This window comes from Lolium rigidum, chromosome 1 (genome assembly GCF_022539505.1).
Source record: "Lolium rigidum isolate FL_2022 chromosome 1, APGP_CSIRO_Lrig_0.1, whole genome shotgun sequence".
Lineage (NCBI taxonomy): Eukaryota > Viridiplantae > Streptophyta > Magnoliopsida > Poales > Poaceae > Lolium > Lolium rigidum.
In genome coordinates, this window is record NC_061508.1 from 337,045,830 (window position 1) to 337,066,843 (window position 21,014).

The following is a 21,014-nucleotide window of genomic DNA, read 5'->3' on the forward strand; positions in this document are numbered from 1 at the left end:
ACATAAATTTCCAGTTAAGCCCTTACCCGTAATCAGGTATTGTGGGGGTACTTGTAAAATTGGAATGGTATCGCATCCGAACCCAACCATCAGTTTTTGTAAAATTCACCAAGTCATTCACCAGTCATATTCACCTTCAAAATCTTTCAATAGAATGACTCATCATTCCAAGGTTTTCAAAGTCATTTCATTTCACATGTTCCCATCTAGAGTAGTCAATTTTATTTGTTAGCACTAGCAACTAGTCATGAGGGGTGCTAATTTGCTTGTATTGCTCTAGGCTAAATTTGATACTCTTGCTCTACCCTATACTTTGACCAAAGTTAACTATAAAAGTAAGCTTTGTTAAACAAAGTAAAAGCTTGAAGGGTAAAACTTGGGATGGGATCATTGCACATAAAGTAAAGGAAATGGTGCCTTGCTCAAGAGAGCTTTGCACTTGCAAGAATATTAGCTTGCCTTGATTGGTGTAGTGATCAAAGTTCTCTTCTTCTTCCTCTTGGTAGAAGGCCTCCTCCTCTTGATAGTCTCCGGTACTAGCGTCTATAAACGAATACGAGGATACCATCACCAAACAATACTTAAGTAGACTAATTAGCCTTAATGGCTCACACAAGATGATCTAGCATCATCACTTAACATTTATCCAAAATTATGCTAGGGTTTTCTCACTTAGTGTTAGGAAAATAATTTCCTCTCATTGAAATATGGTTCTATTTAGTTTGGAGAAATAATTTCCTCTCATTGAAATATGGTTCTATTTAGTTTGGAGAAATAATTTCCTCTCATTGAACCTTGTTAAGATTTAATTTCCTCAAATACCAAGTATGAGATCATGTGGACCAAGGTCAACACTTCATATTTACTATTTGGGGAAAATGGTTTAAATGAGATTTATTATCTCATGCAATTTAAGTAAGTATGTGATTTAAGATCCTCAAGTGAGCAAGTATGAGACCTTGTAACTAAGGTCATCACATTACTTCATAACACTTGGGAAGATGATTTAAATGAGGTGCTACACCTCATAGATTTGAAACCCTAATTTTGAAATAATTTAAATGGGCTAGAATTTGACTACATAGCCAATATTTTAATCTAGCTCATGATCATGCACACATCTATGCTATGTTTTTACATAAACAATTAAGGTACTTGAAATGTGAATTATAGCAATTGGATTCACCTCAAAATTCATTATGGTTGATTTTATAAATTTATTTGAAATCTGAAAACTCTCTGTCTTGTTATTTTTACTATTCAAATTCTACAATAGATTTTGATTTGAATCCAGTGTGGTTGGATAGAGCTTTTCACAAGCTTTCCAACAGTATCAAATTGGTCAAATTTGGTTCAGCCGATTTGATTCTATTCAAATTCGAACAAAGCATCTCGAGGAATTTGAATCAATTGAATTAAACCGATTTGAATTCGTGGGCCCGCGCGGGAAAACTTAACGGGCCGGAGGGAGAGAGGGAGTTGGGCTGGCCCGGCCTACGCGTCCAGCGCGAGCAGGCCGCCTGACAAGGTGGGTCCCACGCGTCAGTGCGTTATAACGCCGAAACGGTAGAGATGAAAGAGGGGCGTAGGATCAAAGAGGATCGGACGGTCGAGGGTTGTCACCTTCCTCGACACAGTTCGCCGGGGACGAAACCCTACCGGCGGCAGAGGGGGTCGTCGGCGGCGTACCTGGGCTCAGGCAGGACTCGGCGAGGCGGGCGATCGAACGAGGAGACGACGGCGAGGCAGACGGTGGTCGCAGCAGCACTTGAGGTGGCCGCAATCGACGACTCCTTTCGCTGCGTGCATCGCGGGGCTCCGATGAGCAATTGGTGCTAGCTAGGGCTCAATGTGGACGGGCGATAGGTCGAGGCTGATCAGGAGGAAGAGGGGAAGGCGAGGGTGTGCTTGGATTGCTCGGGGAGGCCCTCCTTTTATAGGAGCGCGAGGTGGCCGTGGGGTGCGGGCGAGCTCGACCATGGCGCAGCGTTTCTGGATGGCGAAGGGGCAAGGAGAGGTGGGCGTGGGCTTCCTGGCATGATGACGATCCTGGTGAGCGTGATGGCACGGTGAATGATGGACGGGAGCGTGCTGGAGAGGTCGTCGTCCTAGCGGTACTGTGGCGGAGTGCGATGATCATGGCGACGTCTACAGAGCACGAGCGACCAATGGCGCTTGTCTGGGCGTGTACTGGTGCGGTGTGGAGTGGAGTGCTCGTGCGCAAGGAGAGAGGGAGAGGAGGACGACGGCCGACGAGTGCGGGCGTGTACTGGCGCGTCCAGAGTTGTGCCAGTGCACGCTCTGGCGTGGCCTGGGCGTGGTGATCACGCTGGGTACAGGGCTTGGAGGCATCTCCTTGGCAAAGGACCTTGTCTAGTATGCTCAGCATGATCTGGTGAGTTAAATTGACATGGTTAGAGGGAGAGGATAGGTCCAGTGGCAGGGATGGCATGATGGTGAGCACCATGCTGACATGGGGTGGCATGGGGGTGTGCAGGGCTCCTCTATGGTCAACTCTTGCATGGTTGTGACCAGTGAGGTGAGTGGAGATGATTTGGCAAGGTGAGAGTGACTAGAGGTGTAAGATAGCTAGGGTTGGCATGGTGATGTCCAAATCAATGGCATGGCTTGGCATTGATCTTGTGTGCACACATTTCTTGTTCTTGGAGTGCTGCAAGCTTGAGAGGGGTGAGATGAGTGTGTATGACATGGTGCACAAGGTTGGAGAGGGCTAGATGTGTGCACATTGGATTAAAGTGAAAATGTGTATGTGGTACATGCAATGATGTGGCATGATTGAGGTGGTGATCATGGCCAAGGTTGTGTCACTTCATTGATGTGCCTTTAGGGTACATGGTGTACTATCAAGGAGGACAAGAGAGGGAGAGAGAAAAAGTGAAAAAGTGATGATAAGTGAATGGTACCTCCATTTGATTCTATGTGTACTTCATATATGACAAGCAAAGGTCTCTCTTGTGTGTAAATTCGACCAAATTTCTGCATGGTTGTGTTCCAAATGATGTTGGGCAACAATGTGTGGCATTGGTTTGAAATTTGGAGAGGTTTTATGAAAATTCAAAAAATGGAGGGAATCTAGAATCTGTTTCAAAGTGGCATCTTGGCTTGACTATTTGGAGCAATGGTCAATGATCTGGTCAAAGTGGTCAACACCAAAGTTGTTCATCTTGATGAAGTCTTGGATGAGGTGCAAAGAGTTGTGAGGGTTTGGTTTAAGAATCTCTTAATAAAAGGGCTCAAAGTGGGTAAGATATTAAAAATGTCACATGTGACCATTATCACATGCCTCAAGTAATTTTCATTTCTTTGATTTTTGATTTGGTTTTGCTTGACCCAAATGATGTTGTTGAGTGTTGAAATGGTATAGAGGAGTGATCCAACCATTCACACCAAGTCTCAAGGTCAAAAGCTAAAATTTGTAATTTTGCTATTTCTTCTCATATGCCTCTATGGCATTTTTATTTTCTTTTTATTTCCTTTTGTTTCACCTTGGTTTTGATTTGTTAAGTACTAGGTAAGGTTTATTGAGGTTTTCCAATCCTCTAAACAAGGTAGAAAGGCCCAAGGTAAAGTTTTACAAAAATAACCATAGCCTCATATATGAAGCTAGTAGCATTTCTCTTTTTCTTAAAGGTCTCACTTTGATCCAAATGATCATGGATTAGGGTTTAGTGGGGTTTAACCATGGTTCACAACCATTTGGAAAAGTGGCTAGGGCAAAAGCCAAGGTTTGCAATTTAGGGTTTTAGGCTTACCTATGTTTTCTCTTTTCATTTATTTTTATTTTGCTTTATTTCATTTTGACTTCAAAGAGCAAGGTTTAGGGTTTTAGGTCATGTTTCAAACAATAATTAAACAATCATGGCAAAGATCATCACACATATGCATTAGCACTATGCATCTTGATTTATTAAAATAAATTTTTTGTTGGTTCCAAATTTTGGAAAAAGGGAAATTCATTTTCTTCTTTGTTTTAAAATTTGGGGATGTTACAACGAGCTCCGCAGCATGGAGGCGGAGGGATTCCTGCGCCCCGGATCCTGGCGAGTGGTTCCGGGTGCTCCAAGCCCGGGGCTCGAAGCCGGAGAGTGGGTGCTGACGAAAGCTCTGGTGGAGCGCGGATTCTCATTGCCTCCGAGCGACTTTCTTCTCGGAAATCCTCGAGGCCTACAAGCTCCAGCCTCACAACATCTCCCCCAACAGCATACTCGCCATCGCCAACCACGTCGCCCTCTGCGAGGGTCATCTCCGGGTAAAACCAGATTTGGCCCTTTTTCAATTCTTTTTCTCCGTTAAGGAGGAAACCGTTCCTCAGACTTCCTCGCTCGCCAACTGTGGGAGCATCACTTTCAAGATCCACCCTGACCGGATCTACCCTCACACGGATCATCACGAATCCGTGAGGTACTGCTCTGGGGGTTCTTCTATGTGAAGGACGTCGGGGTTCCGGCCAGCTCCAAGACTATGCCGGCGTTTAAAGACGGACCTGCCACCAAGACCTCCGCTTGGACCGCCAGCCCCCACATTTCCGAGTCACCAGCGATGGTGAAGATGGTGCAGCGGATCTGCAAGCTGACCTCCAGGTTGTCGGGGAAGGACCTGACGTTGTCTTGGTTTACCAAGCGGATCCAACCCCTTCAACACCGTGATCGCCTGATGTTGGAGATATGCCCAAGAGGCAATAATAAAGTGGTTATTATAATATCTTTGTGTTTATGATAAATGTTTATATACCATGCTATAATTGTATTAACCGAAACATTGATACATGTGTGTTATGTAAACAACAAGGAGTCCCTAGTAAGCCTCTTGTATAACTAGCTTGTTGATTAATAGATGATCATGGTTTCGTGATCATGAACATTGGATGTTATTAATAACAAGGTTATGTCATTAGTTGAATGATATAATGGACACACCCAAATGAGCGTAGCATAAGATCAAGTCATTAAGTTCATTTGCTATAAGCTTTCAATACATAGTTGTCTTAATCCTTCGACCATGAGATCATGTAAATCACTTACATTGAAAGGGTACTTTGATTACATCAAACGTCATTGCGTAAATGGGTGACAATAAAGGTGGGATTAAGTATTTGGAAAGTGTGAGTTGAGGCATATGGATCAACGATGGGATTTGTCCATCCCGATGACGGATAGATATACTCCGGGCCCTCTCGGTGGAATGTCATCTAATTAGCTTGCAAGCATATGAATAGTTCATAAGAGATCACATACCACGGTACGAGTAAAGAGTACTTGTCGGTAACGAGGTTGAACAAGGTATGGAGATACCGATGATCAAACCTCGGACAAGTAAAATATCGCGAGACAAAGGGAATTGGCATCGTATGTAAATGGTTCAATCGATCACTAAGTCATCGTTGAATATGTGGGAGCCATTATGGATCTCCGGATCCCGCTATTGGTTATTGCTCGGAGAGGAGTCTCGACCATGTCTGCATAGTTCGCGAACCGTAGGGTGACGCGCTTAAGGTTCGATGTCGCATAAGTAGATTTGAGTATGGTATGGAGACGAAGTTTGTTCGGAGTCTCGGATGTGATCCAGGATGTCACGAGGAGGTCCGGAAGAGTCCGGAGAATAAGATTCATATAAGGGAAGTTGATTTACGGGTTTTCGGAAATGTTCGGGATTGTTCCGGTGTTGATCGGAAGGTTCTAGAAGGTTCCGGAAGGGTCCACCATGGGGCCCACGACCCGGGAGGCCCACCGTGGGCCGAGGGGATGCTCCCTGGCCTAATGGGCCAGGGGCACTTGGCCCCCAAGGCCCAGGCCGGCCAACCCCCTAGGGTTTCCCTGGGGGGGATCAACTTGGGGGAGGGGAAAGCCCCTCTCCCCCCTTGGCCGCCGCCCCCCCCAACCCTAGATGGGAAGGGGGGCCACCTTGGCCGGCCAGCCCCCTATATAAAGAGGGGAGGGGGTGGCCGGCCACCCCATCCCACAATTGCCTCCTCCTCTGGCCGCCTCTCCCTCCACCATACGCTGTCCGGGCTTAGGCGAAGCCCTGCAGTTTTCTTCCTCCACCACCACCACCACGCCGTCGTGTCTGCCGGACGTTGGAGGAGATCTACCACACCTCCGCTGCCCGCTGGAACGGGAGAGGAAGGAGCTTCATCGACACCGTACGCGCGACCGAGTACGGAAGTGCTCGCCGGATTGCGGCACCGGGGACGATCGTCTACACCAACAACGAGATTAATCTCGTAGGCTTTGGAATCTTCGAGGGTTAGTCTCATCTCCACCTCGTTGCTTAGATCTAGTAGATTGGATCTTGGGTGTTCCATAGATTAGATCTGTTGGTTTTATTCGCTTTGCGGTAGGAAAATTTTTGTTTTCTATGCAACGAACCCCATCAGTGGTATCAGAGCCACGTCTATGCATAGATCCGTTGCACGAGTAGAACACAATGGTTTGTGGGCGGTGATGCTTTTGTTGCTTTAGTTTGTGTACTTTGCTTCTTGCGGGATGGTGGGATGAAGCGGCCCGGGCTAACTTTACATGACCGCGTCTCATGAGACTTGCTCCACGCTTGACATGCAACTTGTATTGCATAAGTGGCTTTGCGGGTGTCTGTCTCTCCCACCATAGTGAAGATTGTAATTTGCACTTCTATTGTCAACACTAGTATCACCGTTGTGGTTCATGTTCGTAGGTAGATTGGATCTTACTCGAAAACCCTAAACCACGTAAAAGATGCAAACCAAATTAGAGGCGTCTAACTTGTTTTTGCAGGGTTTGGTGATGTGATATGGCCATAATGTGATGATGATTATATTCGATGTATGAGATGTTCATTGATGTATTATGGCAACCGGCAGGAGCCTAATGGTTGTCTTTAATTTTTGTTAAAGACCTGCGTGTCTATTCATCATGTAATAGCTTTATTCCAAGTAGTTGTTATAGTAGCTATAAGTGATGGACAACCATGAAGCGGCGCCACTGACCTTGACGCCATGCTGGTGATGATGGAGATCATGTCCGTGCTTTGGAGATGGAGATCAAAAGCACAAGAAGAAAGGCCATATCATATCACACATTATGAATTGCATGTGATGTTAATCCTTTTATGCATCTTATTTTGCTTAGATCGCGACGGTAGCATTATAAGATGATCCCTCTCACTAAATATCAAGATAATAAAGTGTTCATCCTTAGTATGCACCGTTGCTAAGACTTGTCGTTTCGAAGCATCTCGTGATGATCGGGTGTGATAGACTCTACATGTGCATACAACGGGTGCAAGCCGATTTGCACACGCGGATACTAAGGTTGCCTTGACGAGCCTAGCATGTACAGACATGGTCTCGGAACACGGGATACCGAAAGGTAGAGCATGAGTCATATGAATGATATGATGAACACTTTGAGTGTTCGCCTTTGAAACTACATCTTTTCTCGTGAAGATCGGACTTGGTGTAGTGGATTTGGTTCGTGTAATCACTAAGACAATGCGAGGGATGTTGTTTTGAGTGGGAGTTCACCTAGTTAATTTAAGAATTAAAACTGAACTCATTTTATCATAAACTTAGTCTAAACTCTTTGCAAATATGTTGTAGATCATGGCGCCCCCTCCATCAATTTTAACCAGTTCCTAGAGAAAGAAAAGCTTAAGGGCAATGGTAGCAACTTCACCGACCGGTCCCGTCATGTGAGGATTTTCCTCACCGGCGTGAGCATGCAATTTGTGCTCGAAGCACCGCTAGGTCCCCCACCACCTCCTGCCGGTGTCCGAGGACATAAAGAATGTTTATGAGACTCGGGTAACTCGGTACTCCGAAATTCGGTGTGCCATCTTGTGCGGTTTAGAGGCGAGCTCCAAAAGCGTTTTGAGCACCACGACCCATGTGAGATGATGCGTGAGCTCAAACTTATCTTTGAGACTCATGCGGCCGTGGAGAGCTATGAGGCCTCGAAACGGTTCTTTAACCGCATGATGGAAGAGGGCAGCTCCGTTAGTGAGCACATGTTCGCCATGTCCGGACATGCGAAGAAGCTCGGTGACTTGGGGATTGTGATCCCTAACAAGCCGGGTATTCATCGTGTCCTCCAATCACCGCCACCAAGTTACAAGAACTTCGTGATGAACTACAACATGCGGAACATGAACAAAGAGTTACCCGAACTCTTCTCCATGCTCGAAGTCCGTCGAAGTAGAAATTAAGAAGGAGAACCAAGTGTTGATGGTCAACAAGACCACCGAGTTTCAAGAAGCGGGGCAAGCCTAACAAGGGCAACTTCAAGAAGGGCGGCAAGAAAGTTGCGGCGCCTCTCGAGAAGCCTAAGGCTGGTCCTAAGCACGAGACTCGTGTGCTACTACTGCCGGGGGAAGGGGCAGTGGAAGCGGAAGCGCACCAAATACTTGGCCGATTCGAAGAGCGGCCATGCCAAGAAGAAAGGTATATTTGATATACATGTTATAGATGTCTATCTTACTGGTTCTCGTAGTAGTGCACTGGGTATTTGATACTTGGTTCGGTTGCTCACATTTGTAACTCGAAACGAGAACTGCGGAATAAACGAAGCCCGGCAAGGGACGAGGTGACGATGCGCGTTGGAAATGGATCCAAGGTCGATGTGATCGCCGTCGGCACGCTCCCCCTACATCTACCTTCGGGATTAGTTTTAAACCTCAATAATTGTTATTTGGTACTGCGTTGAGCATGAACATTATATCCGGATCTTGTTTGATGCAAGACGGTTATTCGTTTAAGTCCGAGAATAATGGTTGTTCGATTTATATGAGTAATGTCTTTTATGGCCATGCACCCGAGATGAATGGTTTATTCTTGTTAAATCTCGATAGTAGTGATACACATGTTCATAACATTGATGCTAAGCGAATTAAATTGAATGATAATTCTACTTATATGTGGCATTGTCGTCTTGGTCATATTGGAGTGAAGCGCATGAAGAAACTCCATTCCGATGGACTTCTTGAGTCACTTGACTTTGAGTCACTTGACAGATGCGAAGCATGTCTAATGGAAAAAATGACTAAGACTCCATTTTACGGCACAATGGAGCGAGCTACGGACTTATTGGAAATCATACATACCGATGTGTGCGGACCAATGAGTGTAGCATCGCGCGGTGGTTATCGTTATGTTCTAACCTTCACGGATGATCCGAGTAGATATGGGTATATTTACTTTATGAAACACAAGTCCGAGACTTTTGAGAAGTTCAAGGAATTCCAAAGTGAAGTAGAAAATCAACGTAACAAGAAGATTAAGTTTACGCGTTCGATCGCGGAGGCGAATATCCGAGTTATGAGTTTGGCATGCATTTAAAGAAATGCGGAATACTTTCACAGTTGACACCGCCGGGAACACCACAGCGTAATGGTGTGTCCGAACGTCGTAATCGAACTCTCTTAGATATGGTTCGTTCTATGATGTCTCTTACCGATTTGCCATTATCGTTTTGGGGCTATGCTTTAGAGACAGCCGCATTCACTTTAAATAGGGCACCATCTAAATCCGTTGAAACGACACCGTATGAATTATGGTTTGGAAAGAAACCTAAGTCTGTCGTTCCTTAAAGTTTGGGGTTGCGATGCTTATGTAAAGAAGTTACAACTCGACAAGCTAGAACCCAAAGCGGAGAAATGCGTCTTCATAGGATACCCTAAAGAAACCATTGGGTATACTTTCTATCACAGATCCGAAGGCAAAATCTTTGTTGCCAAGAACGGATCCTTTCTTGAGAAGGAGTTTCTCACTAAAGAAGTGACTGGAAGAAAAGTAGAACTCGACGAGGTTGATGAACCTTCTCTCATAGATCAGAGTAGCGCAGTGCCGGAAGAAGTTCCTGTGCAGCCTACACCGATAGGAGAGGAAGCAAATGATGATGATCATGAAACTTCGAACGAGGAAGCTACTGAACCTCGCAGATCGACGAGGGAACGTACCACTCCTGATTGGTATGATCCCCGTCTAAATGTCATGATTGTGGACAACAATGATGAGGACCCTGCGACGTATGAAGAAGCGATGATGAGCCCTGATTCCAACAAATGGCAAGAAGCCATGAAATCCGAAATGGGATCCATGTATGATAACAAAGTATGGACTTTGGTAGACTTACTCGATAGCCGCAAGGCTGTCGAGAATAAATGGATCTTCAAGAGAAAAACAGATGCCGATGGTAATATTATCGTCTATAAAGCTCGACTTGTCGCAAAGGGTTTCCGACAAATTCAAGGAGTTGACTACGATGAGACTTTCTCACCTGTAGCGAAGCTAAAGTCCGTGAGGATTTTGTTAGCAATAGCTGCATTTTTCGATTATGAGATTTGGCGGATGGATGTCAAAACGGCGTTCCTTAATGGTGACATTGAGGAAGAGTTGTATATGGTACAACCCAAAGGTTTTGTCGATCCTAAAAATGCCGACAAGGTATGCAAACTTCAGCGTTCCATTTATGGACTGAAGCAAGCATCCCGGAGTTGGAACCTACGCTTTGATAGAGTGATCAAAGATTTTGGTTTTATACGGACTCATGGTGAGGCCTGTATTTACAAGAAAGTGAGTGGGAGCTCTGTAGCGTTCCTGATATTATATGTAGATGACATATTATTGATTGGGAATGATATAGAACTTTTAAGCAGCATTAAAGGCTATTTGAATAAGTCTTTTTCAATGAAAGACCTTGGTGAAGCAGCATACATTTTAGGTATCAAGATTTATAGAGATAGATCAAGACGCCTAATAGGCCTTTCACAAAGTACATATCTGGACAAGATTCTAAAGAAGTTTAGAATGGATGAAAGCAAGAAAGGGTTCTTGCCTATGTTGCCGGGTAAGGTCTTGAGTAAGACTCAAGGTCCGGCTACGGCGAGATGAAAGAGAAAGGATGAGCAAGATCCCCTATGCTTCGGCGATAGGCTCTATCATGTACGCCATGCTTGTGTACTAGACCGGATATCGCACATGTCGTTAGTTTGACCAGCGGATATCAAAGTGATCCAGGGATGGAACACTCGGACAGCGGTCAAGAATATCCTGAAGTACTTGAAAAGGACTAAGGATATGTTTCTTTGTTATGGCGGTGACCAAGAGCTCGTTGTAACCAGTTACACCGATGCAAGTTGGAACACCGACCACGATGACTCTAAGTCTCGGTCCGGGTACGTGTTTATATTGAATGGTGCGGCGATAAGGCTGGAGCAGTTCCAAGCAATGCACGGTGGCGAAATCTTCAACGAGAATCTGAATATATAGCGGCTTCGGAGGCTTCATCGGAAGCGGTATGGATGAAGAGGTTCATTGTTGAGCTTGGTGTGGTTCCTAGTGCATTGGACCCGCTAGTCATTTACTCGTGACAACACGGGTGCCATCGCCAATGCAAAGGAACCAAGGTCACACAAGAAGCTGAAGCATATCAAGCTGCGTTTTCATTCGATTCGCGAGTACATCGAAGATGGTGAAGTAGAGATTTGCAAAGTACACACGGATCCGAATGTTGCGGATCCGTTGACTAAAGCTCTCCCAAGGGCAAAGCATGACCAACACCGGAATGCCATGGGTGTTAGGTACCTTACAATGTAATCTAGATTATTGACTCTAGTGCAAGTGGGAGATCTGTTGGAGATATGCCCAAGAGGCAATAATAAAGTGGTTATTATAATATCTTTGTGTTTATGATAAATGTTTATATACCATGCTATAATTGTATTAACCGAAACATTGATACATGTGTGTTATGTAAACAACAAGGAGTCCCTAGTAAGCCTCTTGTATAACTAGCTTGTTGATTAATAGATGATCATGGTTTCGTGATCATGAACATTGGATGTTATTAATAACAAGGTTATGTCATTAGTTGAATGATATAATGGACACACACCCAAATGAGCGTAGCATAAGATCAAGTCATTAAGTTCATTTGCTATAAGCTTTCAATACATAGTTGTCTTAATCCTTCGACCATGAGATCATGTAAATCACTTACACCGAAAGGGTACTTTGATTACATCAAACGTCATTGCGTAAATGGGTGACAATAAAGGTGGGATTAAGTATTTGGAAAGTGTGAGTTGAGGCATATGGATCAACGATGGGATTTGTCCATCCCGATGACGGATAGATATACTTCGGGCCCTCTCGGTGGAATGTCATCTAATTAGCTTGCAAGCATATGAATAGTTCATAAGAGATCACATACCACGGTACGAGTAAAGAGTACTTGTCGGTAACGAGGTTGAACAAGGTATGGAGATACCGATGATCAAACCTCGGACAAGTAAAATATCGCGAGACAAAGGGAATTGGCATCGTATGTAAATGGTTCAATCGATCACTAAGTCATCGTTGAATATGTGGGAGCCATTATGGATCTCCGGATCCCGCTATTGGTTATTGCTCGGAGAGGAGTCTCGACCATGTCTGCATAGTTCGCGAACCGTAGGGTGACGCGCTTAAGGTTCGATGTCGCATAAGTAGATTTGAGTATGGTATGGAGACGAAGTTTGTTCGGAGTCTCGGATGTGATCCAGGATGTCACGAGGAGGTCCGGAAGAGTCCGGAGAATAAGATTCATATAAGGGAAGTTGATTTCTGGGTTTTCGGAAATGTTCGGGATTGTTCCGGTGTTGGCTGGAAGGTTCTAGAAGGTTCCGGAAGGGTCCACCATGGGGCCCACGACCCGGGAGGCCCACCGTGGGCCGAGGGGATGCTCCCTGGCCTAATGGGCCAGGGGCACTTGGCCCCCAAGGCCCAGGCCGGCCAACCCCCTAGGGTTTCCCTGGGGGGGATCAACTTGGGGGAGGGGAAAGCCCCTCTCCCCCCCAACCCTAGATGGGAAGGGGGGCCACCTTGGCCGGCCATCCCCCTATATAAAGAGGGGAGGGGGTGGCCGGCCATCCCATCCCACAATTGCCTCCTCCTCTGGCCGCCTCTCCCTCCACCATACGCTGTCCGGGCTTAGGCGAAGCCCTGCAGTTTTCTTCCTCCACCACCACCACCACGCCGTCGTGCCGCCGGACGTTGGAGGAGATCTACCACACCTCCGCTGCCCGCTGGAACGGGAGAGGAAGGAGCTTCATTGACACCGTACGCGCGACCGAGTACGGAAGTGCTGCCGGATTGCGGCACGGGGACGATCGTCTACACCAACAACGAGATTAATCTCGTAGGCTTTGGAATCTTCGAGGGTTAGTCTCATCTCCACCTCGTTGCTTAGATCTAGTAGATTGGATCTTGGGTGTTCCATAGATTAGATCTGTTGGTTTTATTCGCTTTGCGGTAGGAAAATTTTTGTTTTCTATGCAACGAACCCCATCATTCAACACCGTGATCGCCTGATGTACTTCTACAGTGGCCGCGACGACACAATGTGCGCCACTAAAGATAACCTTTCCTCTGATGCCCTGGACAAGCGGCTCCGGGTGATGATCAAGATTCCGCGTGACGTTCACTCTCACGCGTGTCATTTTGATATTTACACGGAAGGTGCTGGCCCTTCGGTAAGTTATTTCCGACCTAATCATCATTTCCCTTTCATGCCTGCATTTTTGCCTAAGGACTTTTACTTGTTTTTATAGCTTGACTCCCTTGAGGAGAAGGATCTTGGGACCTTGACCCGGATTCCACACACCGGGTTGTCGAACCCGGAAGCCGCGTCTGACGCGGAAAACCCTGAGGCTGCTCCGCCTGCCAAACGGAAAAGAGCAGTAGCCTCCGGGTCGACAGCCAAGTGCGCCCGTGAAACCCCCAGCGCCAAGACCACCAGGAAGCTTGAGAAGGATAAACTCCGACTCAAAGAAATTGATACCAGCAGCAGCAAGCAGGGCGGCATCGAGCAATTCTTCACCAAGCTGGGTAACAACTTGATCTCTGGCCATACTTTCCCAAGCTACCTTAAAATCTGCTAAGTGTCATATTTTTCTTATTATGCAGCAAGGTTCCCGGAAACAAGCCCCAGAAGAAGAAGCTCAAGCCTTCTCCGGCCTCCATGCCTATTACCCCTGAAGTTCAAGTTCCGCTGAAGCCCTCTTCCTCAGCCATTCCGGATCCCAAGAATGTCATCAACATTGACGACGATCCGGTGCCAACTGCGGACTCTGGCAAGGGCGCTTCTTCCTCCAAACCTGTGCCTGAAGAGCCTGAAGAAACCTCGGCTGAAGCTCCAGCTGATGATGCCACAAAGAAATTAACGCTGAGCGGTGCTCATGGTACGCCCGCATGCACCCTCACTTGTTTCCGGTTCTCCGTAGAGCTCCCCTACACCAGCGCCATATGGAAATAACACACTTAATGGATGAAGTGTGTGGAAAGCCGGATCCTGAGCAGCAAGAGCTGGCAAACTTGCAGGATAATCTCCGCGTTTTCTTCATGAAGCACAAAGCCCTCCGCCAGGTAACACTAGCCCCCAAGCATTGGGTTACACATCTTTTCTGAGTAAATATTTTTAGCCGATGCTTCATCTTTATCATTAATTTAGATCTTGGCGGAAACTTGAAATTTCCTAGCACAAGAAAGTTTGACTTCGCGTCCAGGCCCAGATTTTAATTTTCCGGCTAATCAATCCTACTACTTGCTTCACTATTCACCCGCAAGCTTCATGAAGATATGCACAAGCTGGTGCTGGAGCAAAAGTCTGAGATCGAAAGGCTGAACAAGAAGGAGGCGGAGAACCAACAGGCGATCCAACTCTTCGAAAGTCGTTTGAAGGTGAACGAAGGTATGTCTCCGCCATACTGTAGGTTCCGCAACTTGTTCTTTTTTGTCCGAATGCTTTGTGTCTGAACTTTATTTTTCCGCCTTACAGAACTTCTTGCCAAATGCCCTTCAATCGACGAGATCTTCGCCAAGCTCCAAGTTTTGGAAACCGAGCACGAGTCTCTCTAGAACGCCCTCAAGGAGTCTCATGAAAATGAGACCAAACTCAAGAAGGAGCTGGAGGACAAGCATGCACATGCGATGTCGGAGATGGCCGAAAAGCTCAAGACCAGCAACAACAGAGTGAAGACTCTGGCTACCAAGCTAAAAGCTGCTGAGACGGAGGCTGCGGACATCGACAAAATGATCTTTCGTAAGGACTTCATGATTCCGGCATGCATATGTTATTCTTCTCTCTCCAACTCGGAAACTGACCATACAACATTGTGTATATCCGCGTTGCTTGGATTTGAACGGCAAAAGGACGATGGCCTCTCCCGCACCGAAGCATACGAAGAAGTCGGAAACTCGATTGAGGATCTAATTGAAGCATGCCGGAAAATTGCGCAAAAGCTTTCCCTAAAGAAGGCCCGCACCCAGGTCATTGACACGATGACAAAGATGATGTGTATGGTCCCGGAGCTGATCGGGGATTGGCAAGAGTCGTCTGCCCGTGGAGCCGCCGCCACTATCTTGGTCATGTGCAAAGCACATTTTCCGACACTGGACTTTGCCAAGATTGCTGCCGGAGTTCCCAAAGCCACCAACGTCAAGAAACTCCTCGCGGAAACCTGTGGATTTGACATGCTCTTCTCCAACCGGGTGGACCACTCAACGTGGTATGAGAAGCATGATCTTCCGGCTGGCTTTTCCGAGGATGAGGAAGAAGGTGAAGAGGAAGGCTCCGGGTCTAGCGCACATCAATCAGGCGAGGAATCAGGTGACGGATCCGGCAAGGACAGCACCTTCCATGCCTCCGAAGAAGACAAGCCGGAGTCTTTAGAATGAAAAAACCTGGAAAAAAACACTGAGTTGCATTTGGCCCCTTCGAGGGTTTGTAATAAAACTAAATATTTGAAGTAGCTAGGGGAAACAATGCGTGTCGTGGGCGGAAAAAACTTATCCTGCTATCCTTTGATATTTATATATGCATGTTTCGTTTTTATCTGAAGCAAGTGCTAGCGTTTGAATTTTCCGGCTTACTTTCTTGACCTTCCACGAGCCGGAAGACCCTTAGCCGGAAAGAGCTTGCCGACGGCGATGGAGCCTAATGGCAAATCCGTCAATAACCGCGGAAACAAGCCCCCAACCTTAGGTGCCGGAAGTCGCTACTACGAATCCACAAGTTCGCAACAGAAATTCCATAGTCCAAAAAACTTAAGCTTACGTCCAAGTGGACGATTTTGAAAATCACAACTTTTATACACGCCTAGGCGAAAACATCCAGCTCTGCGGTTTTAGTCGGAAAACATACACGATCCAAAAATGAACAAGTAAAGGAGGTAAAAGACTCAAGGAGTGAACCATATGCTTTATTTCATTGATCATGTATCATAATTATTACAATGTATGTAATGCGAAAATTGCTAAGTGTGGAAAGGACGTAGCTGTGCTATATTCCAAGGACGGTCTGTTTCATTGTATATGTCACCCGGATCCTCCCTCTTGCGTTTCCGATGCCAATTGGCTGGTCTATCCTTTAACTCGCGGATATCAACGAGGTAATAAGATCCGTTGTGCAGCACTTTGCTCACGACGAAAGGTCCTTCCCACGAAGATTGCAACTTATGCTCTTTCACCTGCCGAAGGCAGAGAACCAGGTCACCTTCCTTAAACGAGCGGTTCCGAACTCGATGGCTATGGTAGCGTCGGAGCTTCTGCTGGTAAATGGTGGAGCGCTGGTCAGCTAGGTTCCGAGCTTCTTCGAGTAGGTGCACAGACAGCTGTCGAGCCCAATGATGTCTATGCACGCTTCTATTCTTGTAGACAGCGTCGGGCCTCCAAGTGCAGAGGTTTGTAGAACTGCAGCAAGTTTCCCTTAAGTGGATCACGCAAGGTTTATCGAACACAGGGAGGTAGAGGTCAAAGATATCCCTCTCAAGCAACCCTGCAATTAAGATACAAGAAGTCTCTTGTGTCCCCAACACACCCAATACACTTGTCAGATGTATAGGTGCACTAGTTCGGCGAAGAGATAGTAAAATGCAAATGATATGGATGAATATGAGTGGTAATAACAATCTGAAATAAATATGGCAGCAAGTAAACATGCAGTAAAACAGTAAATAAACGGTGATTCGATGTTTGGAAACAAGGCCTAGGGATCATACTTTCACTAGTGGTCACTCTCAATAATGATATCATAAAGGAATATAAATATAATCACTTCACTATGCTACTCTAAACTACTCTCCGGTTGGATAACGAACACTAATTCACTGCGTAGGGCTGCAAAGCAAACCTTAAAGATGTATTCCCAAGTACTAATGAACACCCCACGCTGTCACTTTGAGCATTCATAGGAGGTACTAACACACCACAATTTCATAGAGACATCCAACTCAAATCATAATTCAGTGAACAAGTATTCTGTGAAATATAGCCTAAGAGACCCACACGGTGCACACACTGTCACCTTTACACACGTGGGACAAGGAGTCTCCGGAGATCACATATGTAAAATCCGCTTGAATAGCATAACGACATCTAGATTACAAAGCTCATGATCACATAAAGATCACACCATGGGAGAGAGAGATAAACCACATAGCTATCGGTAGAGCCCTCAGCCCCGGGGGAGAACTACTCCCTCCTCATCATGGGAGTCAGCAACGGCGATGGAGATGGCGGTGGAGTCGGTGGAGATGGCTCCGGGGGCAATTCCCCGTCCCGGCAGGGTGCCAGAATAGAGACTTATGTCCCCCGAATCTTCTCTATGATGGCGGCGGAGCTACGGAACTTTTCGTGGGCGGAGGCTGATTGATTTAGGGTTTTTGCGTCGGGAGCTTTATATAGGCGGAAGGGCGAGGTCGGTGGAGGCCTGGTGGTCCCAGACCACCCCTAGGCGTGGGCCAGGGCCAGGCCGCGCCTAGGCATGGTCTGGCCACCCTGTGGCCCCCCTTCGTCTCTCCTCCGGACTTCATCTTCGTTACGGAAAAATAAGATCTTCGGCTTGTGTTTTGTCCAATTCTGAGAATATTTCCTGTACAACTTTTCTGAAATACAAAACAGCAGAAAATAGGGAACTGGCACTGTGGCATCTTGTCAATAGGTTAGTGCCGGAAAATGTATAAAAGTGCAAAGAAGTGTGAGCAAAACATATAGGAATTGGTGTAAAACAAGCATGGAACATCAAAAATTATAGATACGTTTGCAACGTATCAGCATCCCCAAGCTTAACTCCTGCTCGTCCTCGAGTAGGTAAGTGATAACAAAATAATTTTTGAGGTGACATGAAGCCAACACAATCTTGATCAAGTTATTGTAAAAGCATTGTGAGCTGGGATCAAAGTACTCTAAACATAGGCATGATAGATATAATTCTAACAATAGAACTTAGCAACTATGTTACAACATGAAAAGTAACTCAAACAAAGGATCATGAATAATTGTGCATTGAAAGCAACTGTTTGTTTATGAGCATAGAGAAAACATAGCAAAGTGGTACTCAACATGTCCTTTGTGAAGTAGCAAAACATAAATGCTAGGACACCTTTAAAGTTCAAAGGGTGACTAGATACAAGTAATTTAAGAACAAGCAATAGCATAATCATGAATCAATCAATAATAATTTTGGGACTATGCACATTGCACTAAGAATGACAACTATGCTCTCTTAATTGGTGCATAAAGAAGAAGGTGAAGACTCAACATAAAAGTAAAAGAAAGACTCTTTGTAGAGTAAGCAAGATTAACAAGTTTTATAAACCTTCCAAAAAGTATGGTACTCATTAGCTTTGAGCTCCCATTGCCCCTATCATAAGCATCTTGAATGGTTAAAATTAATGTGATGGACAATATGAGCTATATGCTTGACAAATCACAAGTTGAAAATCTCATGCCCCTTGAATACGAGTACCTAAACCTCATGCTACTCAACTTAGGTCCCAAATAAGTTCTTGTCATTGTAAGTATACATGTATCATCGAGAACCGCCAACGGGGTACCTCTTGCCCGATGATATGGAGGTACTCTTGTAGGAGCAATCCCATGCCAAAATGACAAGACAAATAGACAATGAGCATCTCAGCAATTTTTTATTTACTATGGGTATAGCTTTTTACTGAAAATGCTTCATAGAATGCTTATTATGGTTTAGCAGTAAATTTCCACCATGAATGATGCATGGCTTAGATTAGCGGCTTAGGCGTTTCCGTAACTCATATACAAACTCCATGGACTTATAAGTTTCCATTTTATTTGGCACCACTAGGCATCCATAAACAAAAGATCATGACATCAACTAAATATAAGTGCAATGTCCAAAGTGTTCCCCATGAAAGCATGGTTATACTAACACCCAACTTGCAATTTGCAAACATATAAACTTCATAAGATAGGCACAATGATCAAGTTTATTAAGTGCAAGAAATTAAATGTGCCATCAAGTTCGTGAGAGCTTTACTGACTAATTTTCTCATGCCAAAATTTAATTTGGAAGATAAATAAAAACATGATGAACATACTTGGAATAGCAATAATGCTACTAGGTAGACATGGTGGACATAATTGGCAAACTTTGGTTATTGGTGGTTGGATGCACGAGTAGAGTTCATACTCAGCACAGGCGAAGGCTAGCAAAAGACTGGGAGCGACCAATTAAGAGAACAATAATGGCCATAATCATGCATAGCGACAAAACATTATCAATCAAAGCATAAAATGATATTACAAGTCAAAAACTAAATGATCATAGAGGCTTTAGTTGACTGGTTATTGTCATAACATGGTATAAGCATGTGCCAAGTCAACCCAATAAAGCATCAAAGGAGAATACCACAATATTATGATTTTATGATGGAAACAACACATGATTCTTTCAATGACACATTATGCACTCTCAGCCATTTGAAACAAGTCATGCTACAACAATAAATACTAATAATATGACAAGAATAACATCCAACATGACATGCCAAAGTCTATGCCACAGTCTAGACAAGCTTCCTTTTGCATCACTATAGTCATGAAATATTTTACTCGTATCCAACACCAATCAACTTATTTGAAATAGCTCTCAGAGATGAAATACATTATGGACCAAGGATCTAATCATACATGAATAAAGAATACTAACGAGCTCTGAACAAAATTTAAGCGAAAGAACAAGAGCTAAACGCAGTACTAGAAAACTAGAACACTCGCAAAACAATAACAGCGAAAACTAGAGCGTTCTATGCAATTAAAAAGGAGCGGATCTTTCTCCAAAACAAATGTGCTGGGATCCAACATATGCTACAGCAAACAAAGAAAAACAAAAAAAAAATTAAATACGCTCCAAGAACAACACATAGCGTATGAAGCAATAAAAATATAGCGCATAGAAAGATGACATGTTGCTTTGTTGATGAAGAGGGAATGCCTTGGGCATCCCCAAGCTTTGACGCTTGTACCTCTTGAATATTTCTTGCGGTGCAGGGGCATCCCCAAGCTTGAGCTTTTGTCCATTCTTCATCTCATCACATCATTCTTCTCTCCCTACAATTGAAAACTTCCTTCATACAAAACTTCACACAATTCTCTATTAGCAGCATTAGTACAATTAAAATAAACAAATCCACTTGGGTTTAGTAATAACATATATAAAGCATCTATTAAAGAATTAGATACTGTAGCAACTCTTCAAAAAGCTCTTTGATCAAAAGAACTAAAAAAAAGAGATTTAAGAGGCAAATGCAAATAGTGCAGAAATCTGTCAAAACAGAACAGATCGATATTTTCGGAAATCCTCTGTTGCTAATCTCGAAAAGTGGTCAACTAACGAAAGTTAGATAATAACCTGGGGCATATGCATAAAAATGGCAGCTCAAAATTTCGCTCTGGCTATTTATACGAATTTTTATGGTGATCGCACAGAATCTGTTTTTAGGATAGCAACTTCCCCAAATCTTACTTTCTTCCTATTAGAGGCTATTCCTGGCACAAAAACCAAATAAAAATGATAAGAAGAGGTTATTACAGAGGTAAAAACTTCCAAGACTCAACAAAAAAATTACAGAAATAAAACAATGGGTTGTCTCCCATAAGCGCTTTTCTTTAATGCCTTTCAGCTAAGCGTAGTAGTTTGAGAAGATGCTCACATAAGAAATATGAATTG